Source organism: Papio anubis, chromosome 9 (genome assembly GCF_008728515.1).
Source record: "Papio anubis isolate 15944 chromosome 9, Panubis1.0, whole genome shotgun sequence".
In the NCBI taxonomy this organism is placed as follows: Eukaryota; Metazoa; Chordata; class Mammalia; order Primates; family Cercopithecidae; genus Papio; species Papio anubis.
The window spans coordinates 62,603,206-62,625,447 of NC_044984.1; the positions used below are offsets into that span (position 1 = coordinate 62,603,206).

The window sequence follows — 22,242 nt, forward strand, 5'->3', positions numbered from 1 at the left end:
TTTATACATCAGTTACTTACATTAGTCACTCATTTTTCTAGTGGACTTTGCTCTTTTTCTGTTGTTGATTTGTAAGAGTTCCCTGTATATTTTTGGTTGTAGCCAAAACAAACTCTCCTCCTTTTTTTTTTTTTTTTTTTTTTTTGAGACGGAGTTTTGCTCTGTCACCTAGGCTGGAGTGCAGTGCTGCAATCTCGGCTCACTGCAACCTCCACCTCCTGGGTTCAAACGACTCTCCCGCCTCAGCCTGCCAAGTAGCAGGGATTACAGGCATCAGCCACCATGCCCAGCTAATTTTTTAGTAGAGACGGGGTTTCATCTTACTGGCCAGGTTGGTCTCGAATTCCTGACCTCAAGTGATCCATCCACCTCAGCCTCCCAAAGTGCTGGATTACAGGCATGAGCTACCACACCGGGCCTCCTCCCAATTTTTTACCTATCTATTCACTTGGTTTATTTGGCCTTTGTTGAACAGCAAAACTTAATTTGGATGTCATCTAAGACATTATTTATAATTATATGATTTGTACTTTTCAAGGTTTGTTTGGAAAGCCTCTCTCCCTCCCAAGGTCACAAAGACATTCTTCTATCTCGTCTTCTGTTTATTCTATGGCTTAACCTTTCACAATCAGGTCTTTAATGCATTTTTGTATATGATGAAAGGTAAGAAATTCAGTTTTATTCTCCTCCACATAGTGAGCCAGTTTTCCCAAGATAGTCCACTAAACCATGAGTCTTTTATCATATGTGAATTTCCCATACATAGAAATACTATATCTGAGTCCTTTTTTTTTGTTCCATTGGTTTATTTATTTTTCTTTTTGTTCTTAAGCCAGTTTCACATGATTATATTACTGAAGAGTGTCTTTATAACTTAACAGGATATTTTACCTTCTTTGCTCTACTTTTTCAGGGCTGACTTAGCTATTCGTGGACTTTTCATATATATTTTATATAAAGCTTATGATAAATTCGTCAAGTTCCTGGAAAAATACAGCAGAAATTTTTACTAGGTTTTTATTTAACGTAAAGACCAGTTTAAGGAGAATTAACATCTTTATAATGTGAACTCATTACATCCAAGAGCATCGACCATGTCTCTGCCAAAGACCTTCTTTTATACCCTTTTGATAGTCTTTCAAAATTTTTTCCACTGAGGTCTTGTGTATGAGATTTAATTCCTAGTTACTTTATGGGAGAAGTAAGATGCGACGCTGTTATTAGTCACATTTACCTTGGTGTGAATAAGTACCAAGTTGGCTTGGAGAAAGGGACTATTCAATTACTCATCTCCTGAGAACACGAAGAGTAAGTGATTCACAGCCAGCGAGGAGAAGAGGTTAGAGGTACAGCAAAGAACAAAAGCTAAAGACTGGGGTTTTCAAACATAAACTGCATTTACTTCCCACTTCTGCTCTAAGGTAACCCTGGTGGTACCCAGAATAACTTCCTACCAGTCCCACCTCACCTGCCACAATCTGCCCACAAAGACACTTGTCAACCATAGCCACCTTTCCCTTCTTCCTGGAGACCGAGTCTTCTCAGTCAGTATTATATCTCATCTTAAAGAGAAGACTCTATCCACAGGAAGGTGTCATAATGTAAACGAGCATGTTTTTCTCCCTACTAATGCTAAGTACTGAAATCAACTTAAAAGACAGAAGAAAGCAACATTTATGGAAATTCTTCACTACTCTAATGCAAACAGAATTTGATATTAGCTTCCTAACATCTGCCGTCTACTGTCATAGATTTTTTGAAGGCCACAGGTACATCCCAATCTCTCTTTTCATTTTTTGTTTTGACAAGTAAACAGGTGTGAAGAGTCATAACCCACACTTGCTTCTGTCACTAGAAATTCAAAACACAATTAATTTACTAGTATCAGTGAGTATTTTATCCCAGTTCTCTAATCAGTTTTAGAGTTATTAACATTTTTCACAATCATTTTGCAGAGGCTACATATTATTTTAAAACATAACTTTTGAAAATTCATATTCAAAACTCTGTGATTCCTGGTGTTGTCTTACCAGATCCTCTCAGCCTTTTATGGGAACATTGTGGGCCAAGTAAACTAAACATTTTCTACCCCTTCACGACCCTGTTAAACTTTTAAAAATATGAATCACAGGGTATGCATTTGTTCAGTCTTAGTAGATAATGCAGAGCAGTTTTCTAAAATGGTTTTTCCAATTTATACTCTTTTTTTTTTTTTAAATTTATTTATTATTATTATACTGTAAGTTCTAGGGTACATGTGCATAACGTGCAGGTTTGTTACATATGTATACTTGTGCCATGTTGGTGTGCTGCACCCATCAACTCGTCCTTTACATCAGGTATAACTCCCAATGCAATCCCTCCCCCCTCCCCCCTCCCCATGATAGGCCACGGTGTGTGATGTTCCCCTCCCCGAGTCCAAGTGATCTCATTGTTCAGTTCCCACCTATGAGTGAAAACATGCGGTGTTTGGTTTTCTGTTCTTGTGATAGTTTGCTAAGAATGATGGATTCCAGCTGCATCCATGTCCCTACAAAGGACACAAACTCATCCTTTTTTATGGCTGCATAGTATTCCATGGTGTATATGTGCCACATTTTCTTAATCCAATCTGTCACTGATGGACATTTGGGTTGATTCCAAGTCTTTGCTATTGTGAATAGTGCTGCAATAAACATACGTGTGCATGTGTCTTTATAGAAGCATAATTTATAATCCTTTGGGTATATACCCAGTAATGGGATGGCTGGGTCATATGGTACATCTAGTTCTAGATCCTTGAGGAATCGCCATACTGTTTTCCATAATGGTTGAACTAGTTTACAATACCATCAGAGTGAACAGGCAACCTACAGAATGGGAGAAAATTTTTGCAATCTACTCATCTGACAAAGGGCTAATATCCAGAACCTACAAAGAACTCAAACAAATTTACAAGAAAAAAACAAACAACCCCATCAAAAAGTGGGCAAAGGATATGAATAGACATTTCTCAAAAGAAGACATTCATACAGCCACCAGACACATGAAAAAATGCTCATCATCACTGGCCATCAGAGAAATGCAAATCAAAACCACAATGAGATACCATCTCACATCAGTTAGAATGGCGATCATTAAAAAGTCAGGAAACAACAGGTGCTGGAGAGGATGTGGAGAAATAGGAACACTTTTACACTGTTGGTGGGATTGTAAACCAATTTATACTCTTTAGAGTAGCGTATGAGAGTTTCATTTTCTATAAATGCTTGCCAACAATTGGTATTGCCTGTCCAAACACAGTTCCAAAGCCTAGGTGATTTGGTTTTAAAATATCACAAATGTCAATCCTGAGAGAATGCCTCTTTTTCCTTTTCTTTGTCACTGTTCTAATTCAGCAGCTGCATTTGTACTATAAATAGGGTAAATTATCCCACATTTGGGTTAGTTGGACAAGATGTCACTCCGAATTAGGGCAGATCTGAAATGTAGCCTGTTGCAAAAGAGGTGCAATCTTGTTATTACTTTCATATTCTTACAATCAAATAAATGAAGATAATAATATTTCAACCTGCTTAACAAATATCTGTTTTGTTGCTGCTGGAATATTTTGCCAAATAAGGAATCTTGGCTCCACATTTCTTACTTTAAAATAAATACAAAAGTAGTCAGCATTAATTATATTGTAGTAACCTCAGGATTAATCTGAAATGGACTTGCTTTTAAAAGAAAAGATTAAAAGTACGTAAATGCTGATTAGAGAATTAGAATTTAAACTGTACTCATATTAGTTAATTAACATGCCTCTAGAGAAAGTAAAAGTACTCGAATGAGTTGGCAGGGGCAAGCAATTAAATATAAGAACCAAATAGGAATAGTGCTTAGAATATTTGACAGGCTAGAAAAGGAAAGAGTTACAATACATAATATAGTCATAGACAAGAGGAATCATCCATTAAAAGGCACAGTTTGTGAATGCATGAGTATGACAGGAAATACCTGAGTGAGGTCTGCCTAGGAAACAGAGCAGAGACAAAAAGCTACACACAAGGTGCTGCACGAGAGAAAGGGGGCAATGTGCTTTATTCCTTCATTTTCTCATTCATTCATTCACTGTAACATCAGCCCCATAAAAGCAAAGAGTTTGTATACCTGGAACAGTCCTTGGCACATCATAGACCCTCAGTAAGTTCTAGTTGGATAACCGAATGAATTATAAGCACAGATGACCAAATGATTGTTTCAGCAAATATCTCTGACTATTCCATTTACTAAGCTCCTACCATTCAGCAGGCATGGAATATAGTAAGTGTTCAGGAAACACCAGCTATTAACCACAAGGAGCTTCTTCATGAACAACATATGTAGCAACTGAGAGAAAGACATGGAAATAGTAATGAGCGAACCACAAGTCAGGAAATAGAGATTCTGCAACTTAACTAGATGTTTTACCTTGCACAAGTCAAATCTGTTGAATGAATTAATGAGTCTTGTTCTTGACTTAGAATCTTAGCATGAGTCTCTCTTTGCCTTCATCCTGTATGGTCAAACTGTTCTAAACCCTCTTGCTTCTTCCTTTGAAATATCTCTTTATGTAGAATCTTTTCCTCTTTCAATCAATAAACATCTACTGACACTCTATTTTTTGGAGCCACTACGAGTGAGCTGTTGTCAAAAATAATCCCAGAAAGATATTTGTAATACAACTAATAAAGGACTCAAATCCAGAATTTATGAAGAGTTCTTGCAAATCCATAAGAAAAAGACCACCCAGGAGGAAAAAAAAATGGACAAAAGCTTGAACAGGCACTTTGCAAAAGTGATCCAATAAACACATGAAAAGCGTTTGACTTTACTAGGCAAAGGGAAATGCAAAGTTAAAACCACACACCCACCAGAATGACTAAAATGAAAAAGACAGACAATACCAATTGTTGGCAACATTTAGAGCAAATGAAACTGTCCTATGCTACTCTAAAGAGTATAAATTAGAAAAATCATTTTAGAAAATTGTTCTGCATTATCTACTAAGACTGAACAAACACATACCCTGTGATTCAGCTATTCAGTTTCTAGCCACGTACCCAACAGAAATGAGCTTGTTTACCAAGAGACATGTACGGAAATATGTGTGGCAGCATTATTCATAATTGCCCCACACTGAAAACTTCAGAATGGATGCAGTGTAATGTAGTTACATATTGGAATACTATACAGTAATAACAGTATACATTATATTGCTACATGTAACTACAAAGGAATAAATCCCATGAAAAAATGCCAAGCAAAAGAAACCAAATATAGAAAAATACAAGTAATGTAATTTCCTTCATATAAAATTCAAAAAACAGGCAAAACTGTTCTATTACATTGGAAATCAGAAGAGTAGTTACTTTAAGGGGTGCTGAGATGCTGGAATGGGACTTTAGGGATGCTGGTAATGTTTTCCTCTATCTGGCTGATTGTATGGGTGTGTTTATATGGTGAAAATTTATTGAATTATGCATTTATGATTTATTCACTTTTCTATAGGTATTTTGTAATTTACTGAAAAGGTTCTTAAAGTCATTTTCCTCAGAATCAGTTAAATCTTTTCAATTCTCACCCTATCCCCATTTTCTCAAATTTGAGTAATAACTTTCAAGTCTTCCTTCCTCTGTTCAGTTCTGTACCTCCCAGGAGGTGGCCGCGTTGGCCTTTGCTATCTGTTCAGGCCTCTCCTCTTAGTTTATGGACAAAACCCAGGGCATACTTGCTGATTCCTAGAACTGACCGTTCACCTTCTAGATTTAATCTCTGTCCTTCTTTAATGTTAACAAGCATGACAATTCCTACTTTTCTATTCTGAATGCTCAATGCAATAAAGATTGTTGAATATCTGCCATGGGCCTAGTACTGTCTTTGGCTTTGGGGGATATAAAATGACTGAGACATAGCCCTGTCCTCAAGGAACTTCAGAATACAATTCATACTGTAACAGTTTCCATTTAAATGCTATGTATCAGGAACTGGTCTGGACACTAGGGATGCAAGATGAAAAAGACATGTTTCTTGCTTTTGGAACACTCAGAGTATAGTAGAGATGACAATTATTCAAAGAGGAAAAATAACAATTCTATGTAGTATTTATTGTCCCACAAATAAGAATTAACTTTAAATGAATAAAACATCTTTACAATGAAATTACAATCACTGCAACAGAGATGGTTGATACTGAAAACTCATTCAAGACTTTAAGAAGGATGCTGGATTTGAGTGACATTTTAAATATTATTAGTACTTGGGCCAGTTGAAAGAATGGAAGAAGGACTTTCAAAGAAGAGAAAGCAGCAGAAAAATAAAACTTGAAAATGGGACTAGTTCAAGATAAAGAAATGACTCCTTGGATTAGAATGGAATGTACATGTTGTGAAGTGATGGCAAAGAAGGGAAGGGAGGGAGGATGGAAACAGCTTATGAGCTTCTTTGAATACCAGCCAGATAGTCTGCACTTGCTATGAAGGGCAATAGAGACCTGTTGTGGGCAGTTGACTGTGGGAGGAACCTGCAAAAAGCAATAAGCTAAGCAGAGAGCCAGAGAGTTATGAATTGGGGAGGCAGAAATTGGCATCAGTGAGACCTGCTAGGGGGCTTCTGACACCAGTGATGAGGGTAATTGAGTACCATTAGTGAGATAAGAAGCAATGATAACGATGATCAGTAATCCAAAAACACTTGAGCCACCAGTGGGTAAGATTTAGACTGAAAGCTAGTTTAAGACTATGACAAAATATTTTCTCAAAACTTTCATTCAGGCAATTCAATAGGAAAACAAAGTCAACTATTTTTAAATGTTTTAAGGACTAGTGATTCTTAAAGAGTAGTCCCATACAGTACTGGTGATCGGTCAGAAAGATCTGGCAAATAATTGGCATATCCAGGATGGAAAACTGGCACATGAAGGTCCCTGAGAAAAGTGCAGCCACTTAGGAGAAAAAGACAAATGGAATAAGAACTGCCTACTTTGAGGGAAATTTAAGCCATATTCAAAGACCTCAGGCAGAATCACCTAACTGCTGTTGCCACTGCAGTTGCCCAAATGCTTCTCAATGACTTTCTCCTCTTCATTGATTCATGGGCCCAAGAGAAATGAAGCAGTGGCCCAAAGGTCCTATCCTGTCCCCAGGTGTGACTGCTCCTGCCCTGTTCCAGTTGAAATAATAGGCAGGGGAACCAACTGAAGCAGAGGTCAAATACTACTTCCCCTATGGAAAGGGGTAGAGTAGGGATGAGAATGGGAGTGTGGGGTGGGTGACTGTGGGGTAGAGCGTAAGGTGTCTGTGGAGAGACAAAGGGAGTTGGTGGCTCATCGATCTTTGCTTTCATAGAGACAGCTGAGGCACCTAATTGAGAAAACTGCTAGTGAAAATAAAACAATAAGTGGGTTGGCCAGGATTTTTGCTTTCAGCTAGTTATTTTGATGACTTCTCGACACAGCCTGAGCAAAATCATGCATTGAGTAAGACCAAAAATTTTCTATTCCTCATCAGAAACGCAGACAACAAGGGAGGCCAGTGAGTAATGAGAACTGATTTCTTTGGCTTCAGTGCCTGCTTCTCGCATCTCCACACACTGCCCACAGAGAGAGGAACATGGAAAGGTGATTTATGCTGAATTTTACAAGGTAAGACTTTATCCAAAAAGCTCAAGGAAATGACCAGAGATGTTCTTGCTTGGGGAAGATTTTCGGCATGATCTCTCTCTCTCTCTAATAGCCCACCATTGGTCTCTTCTCCCAATTCCCAATCCTCCAGCCTCACTAGAATGTCTCTTTTCAGGTTCTCTATGAGTTGAGTAAAAATTCTTCATGCTTGGTATCATCTTGGTCTCTGAATCTGATTTGTTCTTATCACCACTTAAAAATTTTCAGGCTCTTCTCAGCCAGTTATGAAAACATACTCCTGCTGAGCTTTCTGGAACTGCATCAGTTCTTCAGGGCTGAAAAAAAAAAAGACAGAAGTTAGGTGATGTCATTATACTTTCTGTTGGAAGAAAATGAGATGGTTTACTTATGGGCACAGCTATGACTGGGTGCATCGCACACTTTCTAGTCTTCCCTACCTTTTCTCCGCTATAACCAAGGTCGATTGTCTGCATTCTAAATAACTATTACCCGCAATTAGGACTGCCTTGAAGCCAGCCGCAGTGGCTCACATCTGTAATCCCAGCACTTTGAAAGGCCAAGGCGGGCGGATTGCTTAAGCTCAGGAGATCAAGACCAGCCTGGGCAACATGGTGAGACCCTATCTCTACAAAAAATACAAAAAAATTAACTGGGTGTGATGGCTCACTCCTATAGTTCCAGCTACTCAGGAGGCTGGGGTGGGAGGATTGCTTGAGCCCAGGATGCAGAGGTGGCAGTGAGCCAAGATCACACCACTGCACTCCAGCCTGGGCGACAGAGTGAGACCCTGTCTCAGAAAAAAAAAAATAATAAGACAGAAAAACAACAACAAAACTACCTTGGAGCAAGCATGCCTTGGGGACCTTCATCTCTTCCTTTCTACCTTCTTTCACTCACCCTTGTCTCTCTCCTTCTTCTCTCAGCCTCCACCTTCTACCCCAGTCTGTTTTATATTCACACTGTCAGAAACCATAAAACTAATACATCCATAATTTTCAAGCTGTTCCCCTAGATTTTATCTCATTTCATCTTCATAGTAACCCATCAAACTCTGTTATTCCAATTCTACCGATAAGAAATATGAGACTCAGAAAGATGAAATAACTTTCTCCAAGTCACATGGCCATAAAATGACAAATCCAGGATGAATACAGGGCTTTTTCCATTCACCATGCTATTTCAGAGTGAAGTGCCAAGCTAAATGCATCTCTACTTGCTGGATTTTGGCTATTAGGGATCCAGGCAAGGGATATACTTGGTCATTAAAGGAGACTTCTGGGCCGGGCGCAGTGGCTCTCTCCTGTAATCCGAGCACTTTGGGAGGCCGAGGCAGGCAGATCACTTGAGGTCAGGAGTTGGAGACCAGCCTGGGCAACATGGTGAAACTCCATCTCTACTAAAAATACAAAAATTAGCTGGGCATGGTGGCAGGTGCCTGTAATCCCAGCTACTTGGGAGGCTGAGGAAGGACAATCGCTTGAACCCAGGAGATGGAGGTTGCAGTGAACCAAGATCGTGCTACCACACTCCAGCCTAGGCAATGGAGAAAGACTCCATCTCAAAAAAAAAAAAAAAGAAGAATTTGCTGGAATCCGTAAAACTATACCACTTCCTAACTGAAGCACATAGGACCTTGTGCTTGCTCCTATCATGGTCATGTAAATCTGAATTAAAATGCCCAGGGTACTTTTCTATCTCCCGGACTAGATGGCCAGTTCCATTAGGGCAGAAGACAAGAACAGGTCAGATTTTCCTGGCTTCTTTCTGTAATTCCAGTAAATACCACTGTTTCTCTCTCTCTCTCTTACTTCCTCTCTCTCTCACGCGCACGCACACACACACACACACACACACACACAACACCAATTTATATTTGACCTGGGGATGGCCTGGGGTAAAATAAAAAGAATAGGAAGTAAGAATAGGGCTACCCTACAAAACTTCACATAAATTACATGATTATTCAAGCAGAACGTGGGGAGGAGGCATATAGAAAATATCCCCCTCACTTTAGAAAACCGAGGTTGGGAGAATTATTGAAAGGGTGTCAAGAAAGAAGAAAGAGAGTACATGTGGGACCAAGGGAAAAGGAGGGGCAAACCGCCCACTTCCTCATGTCGTGAAGGATAAAGCCTGCCCTCATGACCTCGGTAGCCTCTTTGTGCCTTATTCTTTAGGCTAAAGTCAGGCCTGGGAGACACACTCAAGGAAGGCTGGGTCATGAAGGCGGATGCTCTGTGTCTCAAGAGAGTTGTCCAGTTCTCCCTACCACAGCTGGCACAGATGCCTCAGGGTGACCCAATGACAACGACTACCAACTTCACCACCGAGCAGCTCCATCCAGCTCAGTTGCAGGTCCATCTTGAGGGCACTTTAGATGCAAAACCACGCCCATCTTCTTTATTAGACCTGTTCTCCTCTTGTTTCACCAGCCCTGGTTGCCCTTATTTGACCCCCAGGCTATCCAGGGTCTCCAATGTTTCTTCCATGGAGGCACAACCTCCATAGAAGCACTCCATGCTCTGAATCATACATCCTGCCCAAACTTATAAAATATTTACCTGGCCTGTGTTGCAACTACCCAAGGTGGCACCAGATCACTGAGACTATAATGGCCAACTAATGCATGTGTAGGCATTAAATCACTAGAAAAGCTTAAATGCAGACAGGTATTTCTGCAAGATCCTTTAACATCTTAGCCCAAAAAAATAACTAATAAAAATGTAGACAAAATGACTGTAAAGATTTTGGATAAGGCCGGGCGCAGTGGCTCACGTCTGTAATCCCAGCACTTTGGGAGGCTGAGGCAGGCAGATCACGAGGTCAAGAGATCGAGACCATCCTGGCCAACATGGTGAAATCCCGTCTCTACTAAAAATACAAAAAATTAGCTGGGAGTGGTGGTGCGCACCCGTAGTCCCAGCTATTCTCCTAAGGAAGGAGAATCTCTTGAACCCGGGGGGTGGAGGTTGCAGTGAGCCAAGATCGTGCCATTGCACTCCAGCCTGGGCAACAGAGTAAGACTCTGTCTAAAAAAAAAAAAAGATTTTGGATAAGTGTCTCTTAGCAACTTCCTGTGCCTCTAACACATATGCATTAGGCTCAACCCTATCCTGACCCTCTGACTTTCTCATAACATTAAAATTTCTGTAACCTCTTTGGAAATATTTGTGGTTAATTGTATTCATTGCTATTGAGAAAGAGCAGAAAGTGCTTTTGATATTTTCGTATATGACCCAAGAATAGTAAATTGCAGTAAAATTGCAGCAGGTTGATTTCTGGGACGTTACTACGTACTTACTGCCAGGTACCCATGAGCTCCCTCGAGATGTCCAGAAAACCTCTTTCAGAGACCCTCTCCGAAAGCATGTTCTAATGTCATGTTCACCTATGGGATTCCCCTGTATCGCCCTGGTGGTTTAGTATTCTCGACAATGACTTATAAACTGAGGAGGATTGGGGGAAAGAAGTGGACGCTAGCATCACTTTACCTCAAGAGCCACAAAGGCTTCCTTCTTTCATTTCTTTGTACCCACAGATGGAACCTAAACTTTACCTTGATCTTTTGAGATAACCCACCTTCCTAGATGTCTACATTTATTACACTGTATCGCTAGGCAACTTATTTCATAATTTATGAGGGAAACCACACTTAATCTGGTGAAAACTTTATTCATCATAATAAATTAAAAGATCTGACTTTCTAAATGGAAGTTCTGTTCAAAAATCCTGATCTATCTGCAAAGAACCTTCCCATGAATTTACCAAAAGTCACCTCTCCCTACAAGTTAGTCTCTCAAAAGAACATTTATTGTGTTTTAACTGTGTACCCAGTCCTGTGCTCATCCTCGGTATGTAGGAGGAAAGAAACAGGGAAAAGCTCCTCATCTTGTAATCAAATTAATGGTAACAAACACAAAGGAGTGGCAATTAGGGAACATTAAAGTGACAAACAGTGTTGACAACAATTATAATAGAGATTTAGAGCAGGGGAGAAACATGCACGTGTGCAAATTTCTTGTTAGAAACCCTTCTTTGTTTCAAAATCTTCCTTTTTCTATTTTTATTACACAAGAGAAATAATTTTGCTCTTCAGGGTCCCAAATGAAGCTAAAGAGTTATCATTGCCCATTCACAATTTCTGCTCTGAGAGATGGTAATAAAAGGAATAAGAATAAATGTAATAATATTTTGGTTAATGGTTGGTTACACTTTGGAATAACAACCCTTCTGGCTGGCAGAGATTCAGACAAAAACACAGGCACCCCCAGAGGTCCAAGCACCAAACACTGAGTGAACAAGCCAAGATCGTTTAAAATTGGAGAATTCGTTTTGGCAGAGAGTGGAAGCTAAGTAAGAACTGTACACTACTTGGAGCTGTCAACAGAGAATTAATAAAAAGTGAAAACCTGTTGACTGGTGACGGTAGTAAAACTGCATGCATTTGTCAAAACTCATAGAACTACACTCCTAAAAAGGGTGAATTTTACTATAGCAAATTAAACCTCAATAAACCTGATGAATAGGAGGAAGGAAAGATTTGACTAGAATTGTTCTTTTGTGTCCTAAAATATCCATCTAATTGTGAATGAAAAATCAAAATGGGCCCTATCAGAGAAGGTATTTATCCTCAATTTTTCCAGTTTCAAGATAACAGTTTCCTCCTAATTAGAACTGCTGAGCAATGGAATGAAAGGGACTGTCTTATAAGGGAACAGATTTCCTGCACTAGAATTTGACTATTGCTTCTATAGAACTTACTCTGCTGGGTGACTTACACAGTGCATTTGTTATCCTCACCATAATCCTGGAAGGCGGGTATTTTAGAGATAGGAAACTGAGACGGTGAGGGTGTGTGTGACTGCCATGCGATAATGGAACAGAATGTCTTCATGCACTTAGGAGCTATTGACTGAGTTCCTGCCAAGTGTCGATTACTCTGCTGGCTATGGCAGTTACAACTGCAAAAGATTTGGCCCTGTCCTCACAGAGAATATAATCCATGTAACGGCCAAAAAAACAAAAAATAAAAATCCCAAAAGGCCATCATCCTACACTGTGTCAAATGCTATGACTGGGAACACAAGGAACCACGCAGAAGGGGTACTTACCCGAGGGTAGGCAGATATGAATGGCTTTCTGGAAAAAGCGGCATCTAAGCTGAGACCTGACGGATAAATGAGGAGTTAATGAGGTGGCCAGCATTGGAAGTGAGGTGGGGTGACAGGGAAGGGTGAGGAGGTGTGAGTTGTGAGTAGAAGAGATAACATATGGGAAGGCCTGGAGTTAAGAAGGAAAATGGCGTGTTCCAACGACTGAAGCGAGTTCTGTATGACCACAGTGCAACAGGAAGACTGGCGAGAAATCTTCTCCAGACGTCCTCATGGCTCACTCCCTCACCCACTTCAAGAGTTAGCTGCAAGGCTCCTTCTCGGTGAGGCCTCCTCTAATTACCCTGGAAACAGCCAGCACCACCCACATACACCTTCCCTATTTTCTTTTCTGATTAGTTATCTGTCACTGTATAACAAATTGTCCCAAAACTCAGCAGATTAAAACAATGAATATTTGTCATCTCATATCATTTCTAAGAATTCTGGCTCAGGGTCACCCATGACACTGTAGTCAAGAGTTGGCCAAGGATGCAGTCATCTGCAGGCTTGACAGGGCCTGGGGAATCCACTTCCGAGAAGGTTCACTCAGATGGCTGCTGTCTGCGGCCTCAATTCCTCGTCACATAGCGCTGTCTCTAAAGGTTGTTCACAACGTGGCAGCCAACATCTCTCAGAGAGTGTGATCTAAGAGAGAGAAGGGGAAGGCACAGTGCCTTCTGAGGCCTAGGCTCCAGAGTCACACATCGTTGCTTCTGATTTATTTCATTTATTTGAAGTGAGCCACTAAGTCCAGTCCAAACTAGAGGGAAAAGGAATTAGGTTCAACCTCTTGGAGGGAGGAGTATCAAAGAGTGTGTGCCTGTATTTAAAATCATTACATTTTCCATGCTTTATTTTTCCCCGTGGCATTCATTACTACCTGACACAACATCTTTTATTTATTTGTTAACTGTGTTTTTGTTTGTTTGTTTGTTTGTTTTTGTGTTTGTTTTTGGTTTTTTTTGAGACGGAATCTCCCTCTGTTGCTCAGGCTGGAATGCAGTGGCACAATCTGAGCTCACTGCAACCTCTGCCTCCTGGGTTGAAGCAATTCTCCTGCCTCAGCCTCCCAAGTAGCTGAGACTACAGGCATGTGCCACCATGCCCGGCTAATGTTTTTGTATATTTAGTAGAGACGGGGTTTCACCATGTTAACCAGGCTAGTCACAAACTCCTGACTTCAGGCAATCCACCTGCCTCGGCCTCCCCAAGTGCTGGGATTACAGGCATGAGCCACTGTGCCGGGCCTGTTTACTGTGTTTCTTAGACCACTGGAACATAAGCTCCAAGAGGATTTTGTCTGTTTCATTTATTGTTGTGTATTTTCAATTCCTAAAATAGTGCCTGGTACACTGGAAGCACTCAGTAAATATTTGATGCATGGGTTGATAAAGGAATTAGTAAGCAAATTGATGAATACTTAAAAACAAAATTGGAGATGTAAGTAGAGGCCAGACTGCGCAAGGCCTCCTGAAGCACGTCAAGGAGTTTGAACTTTGCCCTGTGAGCGTGGGAAGCTGTCAGAAAGTTTTAAGCAGGAGTCTGGCATGTCGTGGATGTTGCAGAGGGATTCTTGCATCAGTTGGGCATTTGAACTCCTTTCCTCTGAGGTCCTTTCTGACTCAGAGTGTGGCCCCTATGGCAGTGGCACAAGCCTACATCAGCTTCACTGCTGGAGGCGCTCCCCATAGCAACTCCCAGAGTCTCACCCTTTGTTGGAGTAGCCTCACTGGAAATTACTAGCTGCAAGTAATTGACAAATTTTAGCTTTTGGGAAATCATTACTTACTGAATTATAAAGGTCTAAGATTTTACAGTGTAATCAGATTATTATAGAATAACTTAATCCCCACACATTTAAACAAAAGATACACGCTAAACTTGACTACTTCTGAGGATGGTGCAGAGTCTCTTTTTAAAAAATTGGTAACATTTGCTTGGACAAGGGACCAAGCTAGAAAACCTTCTCCCAGTGTCACAGGAAAGCAAAATGATGGCAGTAACAATAGTTAAGCAAATTGTTAATTTATTGCTTAAGACAGCATTTCCACTCTGAAGATGCAGAAAAGCAAAACAGCCCCCAGGATAAAGCTATAAATAAAATTTTTCCTGGAGTTTTCTGCACTTTTTTTGCATAGCAAAACCAGAAATAAGTAATGTTAAAAGTGAAGCTCCACTATAATCATAATTTCCAGAAAAAAAAAAAAACACTATTAAACAGCCAGGTGCATATTCTTTCCATTTTTTCTCAGCTATGCTAACTGGATTATTCTTGTTTTACAAAAATGAGGTCATGCTATGCATATTATTTTGTAGTTGTCTTTTTGTGTTTTATTTTTCAAGTTTCTACTTAAACCAACATATGCTTTTAAAAAAAAAGTCCTACTTAAACCTGCTTTCAACCATGTTTTAAACAATTGTACCCCAAAGAAGAAATATTTTCTTTCCTTGGTGGCTTCGGATTGTCACCAAATGTCACTGGGCATTCAAGTCCTCTGACCCTATAGTTAACTTTGCCTGGAGGAAAGAAGAATACCTAGAAATTAAAACATAAGTCAAAAAGATATAGCACAGTTTTTTTCCCCGAAAAAAAAAAAAAAATCAGTGATCTAGGAACATTTTGCATCATGCATTATGCAAACATTATGCAAAAGGTAATTTGTTACCTAACTTTAAGCAATGTGCAATTGTCTTAACTGCTATGGATGGTTATTGCTGAAACTCAGAGGATGAAAGAAAGCATGGCTAAGCTTAGATATGTCTCTGAAGGCATAGGAAAGGGAGAACATCTCTAAGATTCCAGTAATTTGTTTCTTCCTGGGAATGCAGCCCTTGATGGCATCAGAAGATGCCATCACTTGTGATCCTGTCCATTGGTCAATGGTATGACTTGTGATCCTGTCCATTGGTCAATCAAATATTACCAGGTCAGCAATGTCCATGGTCAACACCTTCAAAATTGTGAGTTCATACAGTCATTCAAGAAACATCTGTACCTCACCCCCTCCATGCTGGCCCCCAGGCCATGCTCTGAGTATTATACACAGTTCCTGCCTTTAAGGTGTTTAAAGTGCACATTGTGCAAAGTTAGAGGCAGACTTCTCTGAAAGTAGAGGACACAATCCAAGCTAGAAATTCTCTGAGCCAAGTCATAAAGAAAATATACAATTCGGCCAGGTGCAGTGGCTCATGCCTGTAATCCCAGCGCTTTGGGAGGCCGAGGCAGGCGGATCACCTGAGGTCAGGAGTTTGAGACCAGCCTGGTCAACATGGCGAAATCTCATCTCTACCAAAAATATGAAATATTAGCCAGGCATGGTGGCTTGTACCTGTAGTCCCAGCTACTTGGGAGGCTGAGACACGAGAATCACTTGAACCCAGAAGGCGGAGGTTGCAGTGCGCCAACATCACGCCACTGCACTCCAGCCTGGGTGACAGAGTGAGACTCCATTCCCCCAAAAAAAGAAAGAAAAAAATATATATACAATTCACCCAGCCCACAAAGAAAGAACATACACAAATCTCCCTTTGAAGATCTGTGAATAGTTAGATGACGCTGAAAGACTTATATGAAAGGGAGAAGTAGAGAGAGAGACAAAGCTAGAGAGAAAAGCATGAAGGGTTCTGTAATGCTTGTGAGTTTACACTATCCTACTGGCCATGGCAAGACACTGAAGGATTATGATGGAATGAACTGGGGAGATCCCATTTGTTCCTTATAAGCGGCACTCGGATGAGAATAAGGAGAATCATTTTGGCAAGATTGGAGGTAGAGAAACAAGTTAGGAGCTGGGTGCACTGATGGGAAGATAATGATCTGATATGGCCAGTTGGAGTGGGGAGAAAAGTGATGGGTACAAAATGTATTAATAGGATAGCTCTAGGGTAAATAGAATTTAAAGATAGACACTATGTGAAGATAGAAGTGTGGGGAAATTGAGAATTCCCAATTTTCTTGCTTGAACAGCAGACAGATGGAGTTTCATTCATTGTGCATCCAGAAGTAGCGCAAATTAGAGAAACATAATTAATTTGGCTTGGACCATTGTGGTACAAAGGTCTAACCAGATATTAGGATAGGCAGCTGAGTAGAGGCAATTGAGCCATAATATTGATTAGAAACTCATGATCTTATTGACCGTTATATAAGTAATAAGCAAAAATTAGTTCACCCAGAGAAAAGGCGTCACATCTAAAGGGAAGAGTCTACATAGAGAAAGACATTTAAGCAGTAAATGTGGTAAGGTGACACTGCAATAGAAGTTTCTACAGAGTATAGTGGGAACAGAAAAGACTGTGTGGCCTGCTCTACTTGGGAAACTCTAGAAGTTTTATTAAAGCCAGTTTTTGTTAAGCTGAGTATAGTAAGTTCAGTAGGCTCTCATAGACAAGGAAAGAAAGATCATGATGAGCAGAGGGCATAGCTAAAGAATGGCATGGAAATGTGAAGCAGCACAAAATGTTTGGGAAACCTGCATGTAGTTTTAAACTGCTAGAGGGTAGGATACACAGAGAGGTAAGAAAAAATTTGTCAACACATGAAATTAATGAAGTGGCCAGAGACTAAATCATAAAGGCTCCTGTGTTCTAGTGCTTAGGAGTTAGGGTTTTATCACCTGTGAATCTCAGTTCCTTTGATGGAAAATGGGTATAACTGTGTTTATCTGCAGCCTGAGGATTACAGATAGTATGTGTCAAGTCTCTAGCATGATGCCTGGGACACAGGCCCATGAAGTCAATGTCAGCTATTACATTGCTATTAAATAGAACTCTCATTTGGGCCCCAATGTGGGAGATGGATTGAAGGTGTAGAAATGGGGGTACAATACTGACTGTAGGTAGAGGACTTGAGAAACCAGTTCATCACTCTAGGCCACAACCATGGGGCCCGATCTAAGGAGTAGCCATGGGAGCAGAAAGGAAGAGAGTGAGCTGAGAGACATTAAGGAGCTGGAGTCAACCACCTGGGAGCGAGGGGGAGTGGGGAAGGAATCAGAGAAGTCAATAAGGATTCTCCATGATCTGGCCTACCTACTTGGGTGGTATCATTTATTAAACTGGGACTATTCAAGGAAGAACACATCAATGAGGTAGTAAGCATAGTTTGGGATTTTTTTTTTTCTTGTGTTTTTGAGACGAAGTTTTGCTCTTGTTGTCCAGGCTGGAGTGCAGTGGTGTGATCTCGGCTCACTGCAATCACCACCTCCTGGGTTCAAGTGATTCTCTTGCCTTAGCCTCCTGAGTAGCTGGGATTACAGGCGTGCACCACCCCACCCAGATAATTTTTTGTATTTTTAGTAGAGATGGGGTTTCATCATGTTGGCCAAGATGGTCTCGAACTCCTAGTTTGGGATTTTTATTTGGGACCAGGAATATGGAATACACATATACAGCAGTTGGATATGCATGTCTGGAGTCCTTTCTAGGAGAGAAGGGGGTAGTCTTGGAGAATTCACCAGATGAGAAGAGCAGTGGGACCAAGAGAGACCCAAGGAATGCCAACATTTAAGGAACGGTAAGGAAAGAGAAGTTGGATTTAAAAATACATTGATTTTCATTATTCATGGCAGTTAAGTTCTCTGAAGCCACTGTGAACCCTGAATTAGAAAACGCTGAACCATTTCTTATAGGGGAAATACACGGTTAGGTTCCTGCAAGCCTCTGGTCATGACATTTTTACCAACTTTTCAGTGGTAACTTTGTTTTATGTGTGTTTCTGTTTAAAAATAACGTATTTCATCTACATTGTCAATTTATTAATGTCGAACTCATGCCCAAAGTTTATCTAACACTTATTTTCTTCATAAGGCATAGTACAGCTTTCTTGTGCTTGGAAACACTAAACAGCACTTCAGTACTAGGCCTGGGGCTATTTTAAACAGTAAAGTCATCAACAAAAAGCACAAATGTGTGAAAAATGCGCACTAAATAGGCCACGATAAGGAAACTTCTTCATAGTATGGGAACTGAAACAGGAAAGCAAAGCATCACCTTGGTCAGCCTCAGCTGAGAGCATGCCCATTGGGAAGCTCAAATTTTGTGCTCCTCTGCACACATTTGTGAGTGGCCTCGAAAACCCTATCAGGATCACTTTTGGAGTTACAAATAAATGTTAGCATAGGCAAATTTGCAAAGACAGATTCCATAAGTCATAAATGTTGACTACATGTATATTCAGGGAAAGGAAGGGTCATTCTTGAGAGAAATCAGTGCTGAAAGAGACGATCAGTCTAAGAAGAAAACAAATAATAGTGTCACCTTCCACCTAGAGCTTAAGTAAAATGTAAACTAGAAGACTCCATTGGATGTTGTGAATAGAAGGTTAATTGCTGGCATTTGTTAGAGGACTGCCGTGGGAGGGTTTGAGGCAAGAGCTTAAGTAAAATGTAGACTAGAAGAACCCATTGGATGTTGTGAATAGAAGGTTAATTGCTGGCATTTGTTAGAGGACTGCCGTGGGAGGGTTTGAAGCAAGAGTTCAGTTGCTGAATTGGAGAATAACTGGGGGGTAAAGAAATGGAGGGAGAAGAGGCACTTGTTTTCGGATGCTTTGTGGTGCTATTCAGAGGGGAATACATTCAACATTGAAATGAAAGCTCTATGAAGATAGGGGTTTTCTTCTACATTCATTGCAGCTTTCTTAGTACCTAGAACAATTCCTGGAACACAGCAGGTGCCCAACACATACTATTACCTAGATCTGACAGAGCTAGGAGGGGCTTTTAAAATCATATTCCCCACCCTTAACAACGAAAACTGAAACGAATGAGGTTGAGCAATTTGTCTATAGCCATACAGCTGGCTAGTGGCAAAACAATGCTAGAAACCCAAGGCTCCTCACTTTTACTTCAGGGTACTTTTTTCATTTACGATGGGACCAAAGATGAGATAAATGGAAATGGAGCAAAAATATGTTGCCGCACCATTACAACAGCGATTGCCACATATGGACAGGCTGGATAGGCTTCCGAAGTGAAGAAAGCAAAATGAAAAGCCATGTGTGTACTGTGACACCATTTTTGTAAAATAAGAATAATCTGACCTGGTGCTGTGGCTCATGCCTATAGTCCCAGCACTTTGGGAGGCCGAGACAGGTGGATCACCTGAGGTCAGGAGGTCGAGACCAGCTTGGCCAACCTAGTGAAACCCCGTCACTACTAAAAATACAAAAATTAGCCAGGCATGGTGGCAGGTGCCTGTAATCCCAGCTACTCAGGAGGCTGAGGCAGGAGAATCCCTTGAACCCAGGAGGTAGAGGCTGCAGTGACCCAAGATTGTGCCACTGTGCTCCACCCGTAGTGACAGGGTTTCACTAGGTTGGCCAGGCTGGTTGCGACAGAGCCGGACTGTCAAAAAGGAAGAAGAAGAGGAAGAAGAGAAGAAGAAGAAGAAGGAGAAGGAGAAGGAGAAGGAGAAGGAGAGAGGAGGAGGAGGAGGAGGAGGAGGAGGAGGAGGAGGAGGAAGAGGAAGAGGAATCTAGCTGGCATACCTATTGAAAAAAATTGAGGATCACTAGACTATTAAAGTGGTTTTCTCTGCAGGTAGAAATACAAGGCACCTTCACTTTTTACAATACGTATTTCTTCAGTGTTTAAATTTTATTTAATGTATATATTACTTTTGTTGAGAAAAATAAATTTTAAAATGAGAAAATTCCTTTACTGTTAGAACTGGATTGTACAATGTTGGCTACGTAGGAAATTAGCGGATCCTTGGCCAACATGCAGAACAAGTTTTGTGAGGTCGCCTGCCACACCCCGAAATAGCCATTGAAGATTCCTTCAAACATCAGAGCAATCTAGAAGGAGAACAGGAGAAGATACAATTGCTACTGTAAAGTAGGAGAAAGAGAAGGTGATGGGAAGAAAGAACAAGACATTCCCACTGTGAGAGGCTGAGGTGTGCTAAAAACAAACCGCAGAGAATCGAGGGATTGATAACAAAGGCTCCTACTGAGAAAGAAAATGACTCAGAGATTTGTAGTATCAAGAATAGAGGGTTTCCTGCCCACTCCTACTCCCACCTCCTTGCCCAGCTCACAGTTACCCAAGCACGCACGCACAGCTCTGCCATGCTCCTGTGTGCAGTTTGCAAGGCATTAAAGCCTCAGAGCCGACTCCATCAGGGCTGTTTGAGGATTCACGGAAATAGTTAAGCCAGCAGCGGGCTCATAATAAGTTACTGTCACGATAGTTGAGTGAAAAGGCAACCTCAGTTTGTATACACCTTGGGGAAAGTCACAGAATTATTTTATGCTACATATACATTTTCTTTTAATTAAACATTGTTCTATAGCGTTATTGGAAGTGCAAATCATTGAGTGTACAATTGTCCCGCTTGAAGACAATCCAGAGAGCTTCTCACACGGTGGTTATGTTTTTTGAGAACACAGTTTAGGGGGATAAAAGATGGTTTAGGGGCTTGTTAGCCAAAGTCAGAGCTCTAAATTCATAGTATCTTTTTTAAAGTCAGTGAGCAAACAGTTTAGAACTCCAAGATAGGCATCGAGCATAACACTTTCAATTTAGATACCATTTGGTAGCAATTAGACATTCCCAGCATTGGTTTCTCAGTGCTCCTCCAATGAGGCTCCTTCCCTGGGATCATTTCAAGCATCCAAGTAGAAGAGAAGGCCTCCACCCCTCTCACTCCCAAACTCACACTCTCTTCATGCCTCCTGGCAAATTCGGGGGTGAAAAGGAGCATCGTGTATCATCCAGCTCCAAGCTCGTAAGGGCCCACTGCTGCTTCCCTTGCAAAGTGATTCATGGTAGAGATACCTAGTCCTACTATATATTGATTTGTAAAAATGTGAAACTGTTCTATTCAAGATCATTGACAGGGGCCACTTTCTGTCTCATTGAAAGCACTAAAGGATTTTCTCTCTTCCCTAAAAGAAATATCACAAGGCCCCAAATATTATTGAGGCTATAAAGACTTAATAATTAAAGCAGAGTGTTACTGCTAAATGAATTCACAAATAGACCAATGGAAAAGATGCAGAGTCAGAATGATAAGCAAATGCCTCTGGGGATTTGGTATATGATAAAGGCAGCATCTCAAATCAGTCAAGATGATTTTTAAATAAAACAGTGGGGGGGGGGTAATTGGGTAGTCAGGGGCAAAAGGACAAAGTTAGATCCATAACTAACATAATACTCATCAGAATAAACTCCAAATAATTCAAAGATTTAAACATGAGGGGGAAAGGAATTATCAAAATATGATAAAACGCAGACAAATCCCTTTGTAACATCAGTGTAGGGAAGGCCTTTCTAACTATGGCTGAAAATCCAGAGATCATGAGAGAGTAATGATGCTTAACTACATAAACAAACAAAAGCCCTCTGAAGGCAAAAGAGTAGTAATAATAATAACACAGCAAGGCAAAGTCAAAAGATAAGTGGCAAACCCGCAAAAAGATTTGTAACTCATCTCAGGCATAGA

General features: G+C 40.6%; 1 long non-coding RNA gene across 1 annotated transcript; it reads right to left on the minus strand.

Annotated features, from left to right (window-relative positions):
• Positions 1 to 7,609: 7,609 nt before the first annotated feature.
• On the minus strand, positions 7,610 to 13,767 carry LOC103875833. Its single transcript, XR_634804.4, has 2 exons — positions 12,754 to 13,767; positions 7,610 to 7,956 (listed from the first exon to the last, which is right to left on the minus strand). It is a non-coding gene; the product is annotated as an uncharacterized LOC103875833 (long non-coding RNA).
• Positions 13,768 to 22,242: the final 8,475 nt, after the last annotated feature.